Here is a 6,000-nt window from a genome sequence, read left to right on the forward strand (position 1 = left end):
TAAATAAACTCACAGTAGTAGTGGTATTAGTTGTATTAGTTAAAATAAATTTAATCTGAAAAATGTTTTGATATCTGATTTATAAAAACTGTTCACATAAACTAGTAATGGTAAAGTACAGTGGATAAGTTTTCAAAAGTATAATGATTCTAGTAAGCCAAATGAAATGTTAATGTAATAATAACTGTTAATTTATGCTTTAAATTATCACTGGAAATATTTGAAAATGAGAAGAAAGAAAAATATTCTATCGTAACAGGGATGTATTGTTGAAGATTAAAATTCTTAATGTAACCTGAGCCTACAGGCAATCAACATTATAAATGAGGTCTGGAAGACAGCTTTCGCGCGAACCACAATTTTCGCCGTTTAGATAACTGATCTTGCTTTTCGTGTGCTTTTTTACTAAAATTCATTGTTAGTTTTAAATATTTATCGAATATTAAAAAAGTCAATAAATCTATATCACAGGCAAAGTAAACAGACTGTTCCTTACTTATTAAAATATTTTTTGAGGTGTCATTACAAACATAGAATGTTGTTGGAATATAGTTACAAGATGCTTAAAAGTCACCCCATAGTGTTAAACACATTTAAGGGGGTTCGGTATGCCCTATCCTTCCCATGTTAATTTGGCCAATTTTATGTACCTTTTTCTCAGAAACCTTTAAAGCTATCATCATCAAACTTCATCAAGCGGAAGACATTATAAAAATCTATTTTAAATTTTTATTAAAAAAATTATAATTATAAGTTATTTTACAAAAAGATTAATACATTTTTTATTTACAACAAATTAAATAAAAACTTCTTTTTTTAACTTTGTTCCGCTCTAAATGTTAAAAAAGGTCTAAATAGTAGTGTCCTAAAGGTTGATGATGATAGCTTTAAAGGTTTCTGAGAAAAAGGTACATAAAATTGGCCAAATTAACATGGGAAGGATAGGGCATACCGAACCCCCTTAAATATGTATTTTATAACCGTTCATCTGTTACTACATAGTCAAACAAACATACTATACGACATTTTATCTGCCAACAAGAGATCCTATTATTTCGTTAATAATAGTATTGAAAAAAATTAAACTATGACTAAAATTATAAAAATATTGCTAATTAATATCTTTAGAGTAAACTTACGAAGTTATAAACATAATTCCTAGATTTCTGAGCGTTAAATAATTTTATTATTATTAATAAATTATGGGATTAATATACGTCAAACAATAAGATGTGAGATTCGCGTATATTAATCTGTCTTGATTGCATGGCCATTTAAACGTCAAACTCAATTCTATAATTTTTAATGGCCAGATAATAACCAGAATCGCCTTCATTTTTGTGTTTAAAAAAGTTTGTCTCAACTAAAAGATAATTTAATTATTTATTTATTGGAAACGAGTATTAATTATTTTGTTCGGCTTATAAGATACATTGTCTGATACGATTACGAAGGACTTACTCGCATACATCGCAGCTTACAAGTCAGCTTTTGTCACCTTCCCCTTTAAGCTCCTCCGCGACTACGAGTTTATAACTTGGGTTAGTTAATAAATATAATTCCACATATGTGAGTTACTTCTCTGATTCGAAGAGAATGTTTACGTCATAAATGTAGTTAAATACGTTTAGTCAGCTACAATAAAGTTAATATCTATATGAGTAATAATGAACATTGTCTTTCACAATTGAAGTATAAAATATATTTTTACACAGAAAATGTGGTGGAACTAAGGGATAGCGTTTATAAAAACGAAACTTTGAACTTAGCTACGAGGATGGAAAATATTAGTTATATTTGTGTACTTTTCCGTAATATTTTCCTTTTTTTAAGAATTTTCACGTTAATCTAATAATTATATAGTTCAGAAGGATTACCACATTTATATATTTACATTCTTTTAGTTAATAATTGAATATAGAAAAAACTGAAAGAAAAATCAAGCACATGCTATCAATATACGAGTATGATGATATTATCAAAATACGGGATAAAGTAGATGAAACTTGAATTCCCAAATCACTTAAGTTACTACACCGTTCAAAAGTAATTCACCCCCCTGAATAGCTGTAAATGCAGCGTTTCCCTCTACGGAAAGTCTCCACCGTGCAATTATTAAAGTTCAGAGACATTTGATTGTCCTCACACCAAAGCACAATCTAGTGAAGAGATCGTTGTAGAATCTCGCCGTCGGATGAAGATGAGGTTCCCGATGTAATGTTGGCTTTAACCCAATCCTTACAATGGTATTTGGACCAACAATAATCAGAATAAAAATCGGAATCAGATCAATAATCCGACACCAGGAGTGACCAGTCTCTTCTAAATCGACAACTACGTAAAATATTTGAAAGGGGTTATCCATTGATATATCAGAATAAAAATCGGAATGAGAGAAATATAACAACACCAGGAGTGAACAGTCTATAATAAATCGACAACTAAAATATTTGAAAGGGGTTATCCATTGATATAACAGAATAAAAATCGGAATGAGAGAAATATAACAACACCAGGAGTGACCAGTCAATACTAAATCGACAACTAAATTATTTGAAAGGGGTTATCCATTGATATATCAGAATAAAAATCGGAATGAGAGAAATATAACAACACCAGGAGTGAACAGTCTATAATAAATCGACAACTAAAATATTTGAAAGGGGTTATCCATTGATATAACAGAATAAAAATCGGAATGAGAGAAATATAACAACACCAGGAGTGACCAGTCAATACTAAATCGACAACTAAATTATTTGAAAGGGGTTATCCATTGATATATCAGAATAAAAATCGGAATGAGAGAAATATAACAACACCAGGAGTGAACAGTCTATAATAAATCGACAAATAAAATATTTGAAAGGGGTTATCCATTGATATATCAAAATAAAAATCGGAATGAGAGAAATATATCAACAACATGAGTGACCAGTCAATACTAAATCGAGAACTAAAATATTTTAAAGGGGTTATCCATTGATATATCAGAATAAAAACCGGAATGAGAGAAATATAACAACACCAGGAGTGAACAGTCTATAATAAATCGACAACTAAAATATTTGAAAGGGGTTATCCATTGATATATCAAAATAAAAATCGGAATGAGAGAAATATAACAACACCAGGAGTGAACAGTCTATAATAAATCGACAACTAAAATATTTGAAAGGGGTTATCCATTGATATATCAGAATAAAAATCGGAATGAGACAAATACATACAACAACAACAGGAGTGACCAGTCAATACTAAATCGACAATTAAAATATTTGAAAGTTTTAAAACTTCATGATCTGAGTATATGTATAATGTACAGGCTTTTCTGTTTTGTTAATTCTTACTGTTTTATATATTATTGAAATGTATTTATCAGTTGAACAGACTCTATCCGGTTGAAAATTCATAATAGTGTGGGATCACAAGTATAGAGAATTTCCCACACTTTCTGGTAGCGACGTTGCGTGGCGGTGTCTTGGACATTCTTGTACGGACTTGGTGGGCTATCCACTATACTACTTCACGAGAACAGTAGATTAAGTAGGCATTCAGAGACATTCCGCAACCTAACACCTGTAGCACCTCTATACAACGTAATAATTTATCAGAAAGCATACGCTGATAAAAGGAGATGTATATCCCTATACAGGGAAATACATCTCCTTTTATGTCGATAACATATTCACCCCCTCGTGATGACTAAAGTAAAACTGGAGGAAATTTCGATTTTACTCGATTTCGACACAGGAACTTGATACATCCCTTTGATTGCCTGAAGTCAAAGGATGAAATTATAAATTGAATCGCTAAACGCATATACCGCCAGTCTGCTTTGATAGATAGAAATTAGCAACCTCAGTTAGAGCTATATTGCAAGAAAGAGAGATTGTTTGCAGGTTATAGCAAGGTCGATTTGGCTGTGGGCTGTAACAACCCAAATTAAAATAACGTAAACCTCAAAAATTTACTTGGTGAGTCACGTACCCTACCGAGTGCCAGGGATGTGTTGAAAACGTCTACAGGTGTGCGAGGATGCTAATTTTGATGTAGAACTTTAATGTGCCGAATTTAAGAGTAAATGTACACTAAGACAATCTTGCTAATAGATTGCTGACGATAACAGATGATATTACTGTTGAAAACAGATTTGGTTGTCTGAGTGAAGATCCACAATTGAACGACCACTACTTAGTAATAAATTGAGGCTGCGCAATCAATGAGAAAGAATACAAAAAGACACACCGTCTATTGAATCCAATTTGAAACAGCCGAGGAAACATGGAAGTTCTTGCGTAATAAATAAGGTCAAAACGAGCACTTTTTGGTTACTCTTTTAAAGAGAAATAATTTTAATGCAGTTCTATGATTTCTTAAAAAAATACTTCCAAGAAAACTGTACGTCTTTGGTTATAGTCACGCTCGTTATATTTACGATACTTTACAAAAAAGAGTGCCTCATGGCGTTTCTGTTTTTGCTTGTTCTTATGCACCTTATAATTAAAACTTAAGTAACACGGAAGTTATGATACAAAATTTCACGAAGAATGATTCTGTAATTCTTATAGTTGGTAGAACGATTTATCAAAATGCTCCCTTAGGCGGAACTGGACTGCTGTTACTCTGCCAGGCAGACTGAGCGATAACCAGCACACTAATACAGCCAATTTTCTCCACGTTGATATAATCTGCATCTCAAATTTTAAATAAATAAATGTATTGACCAAGTTAACCGACAAACTACGTCACTGAGAGAAGAGGGTATCGAAATTATCGGTGTTAATGAGTATAGAAGGAAATACTTCACACGTCCTGCCTAAATCTAAATGACTTCGCAAAGCAAGCTATGTGTGAGTTGATTGCCCTGTACGTTTCCTTTTCTCCACCAAGTGTCTGTTAGGAATGAATTGGATATTGCCACCGGTCATCGGGACCTTCTTCATCCGCCAGTGAGGTCCGTCTATAAGGTTGGGTGAAACGAACGGTACGCCTCATCTAAAAGATTAATCCATATTGGTTCAATCACTGCAACCTCACCCCCCCCCCATAATTGAATTCACTCTCTGAGTTTCATCCTCTGCACTCATTTATAGCTATGACAGGCAGTATAGCCCAGGAAAAGGATGTGCCTGACAAATGCCGGTATGAGTTAAAGAATTTTTGTCTTAATACATACACATTTTTGTTTAAGACAGCCATTAGCAATCAAAACTATTGTTAAAACGACATGCCAATGTAAGACTCTAAATTATAAAATTTAAATAATGTCTGAGGCAGTATGAATTTTAGGATAAGAATATATTCCATTATGCAAATGAATGCAGATATTGTTATCTAGTTCAAAAAAACTAACTAAACCTAAATTTCATTAAGACTGCAAAAAATCCTTATATTGCTGTTTTAATGAGTATAGGCTGAATATAGGAGAAGTCGAAGACATAACTTTCAGAAGTTACAACCTTGTTTGTAACTTAAATCAAAAGGTTACAAAATCTGGTTTGTTACGATCAGTAAATGTGGTATATACGCCTGGAAATATTCTATCTATCTCACCTGACAGAACTAATTAATTTTGAAGTTTTTCAAGCATAATTTACATTTAACAGAAAATCTAGGGAATCTCGTTTATTTGACTGTATTGCTTCCATAAAGGAAGCAACAACCATCTTATAGAAAGAACTACTGAGTTGTTACAGAAAATACATAATTTTAAATCACCAAATTTACGACTAATTGGCTTGGTACCTCTGTGGTTCTCCACTAGGATGGACCTTGTTATCGGCAGGCAGTAGTTGCTTGACTAGGTGGTGACTGACATGCTGGGAATAAAGTAGTAGTCGAGGTAGTTGGAATAGGATTGATCGAATATTTTCTCCACTTTTTCATTGTCTCGCGCTGGCGCTATTAGAGTATGTCCTGTTCCTGCGACCACGTGCACTACACATTAAGTACACTTATATTTGTATTTGTAAGTCAATTTGTATTTAAACAATGTTT

This window comes from Homalodisca vitripennis, chromosome 4 (assembly GCF_021130785.1).
Source record: "Homalodisca vitripennis isolate AUS2020 chromosome 4, UT_GWSS_2.1, whole genome shotgun sequence".
NCBI lineage: Eukaryota > Metazoa > Arthropoda > Insecta > Hemiptera > Cicadellidae > Homalodisca > Homalodisca vitripennis.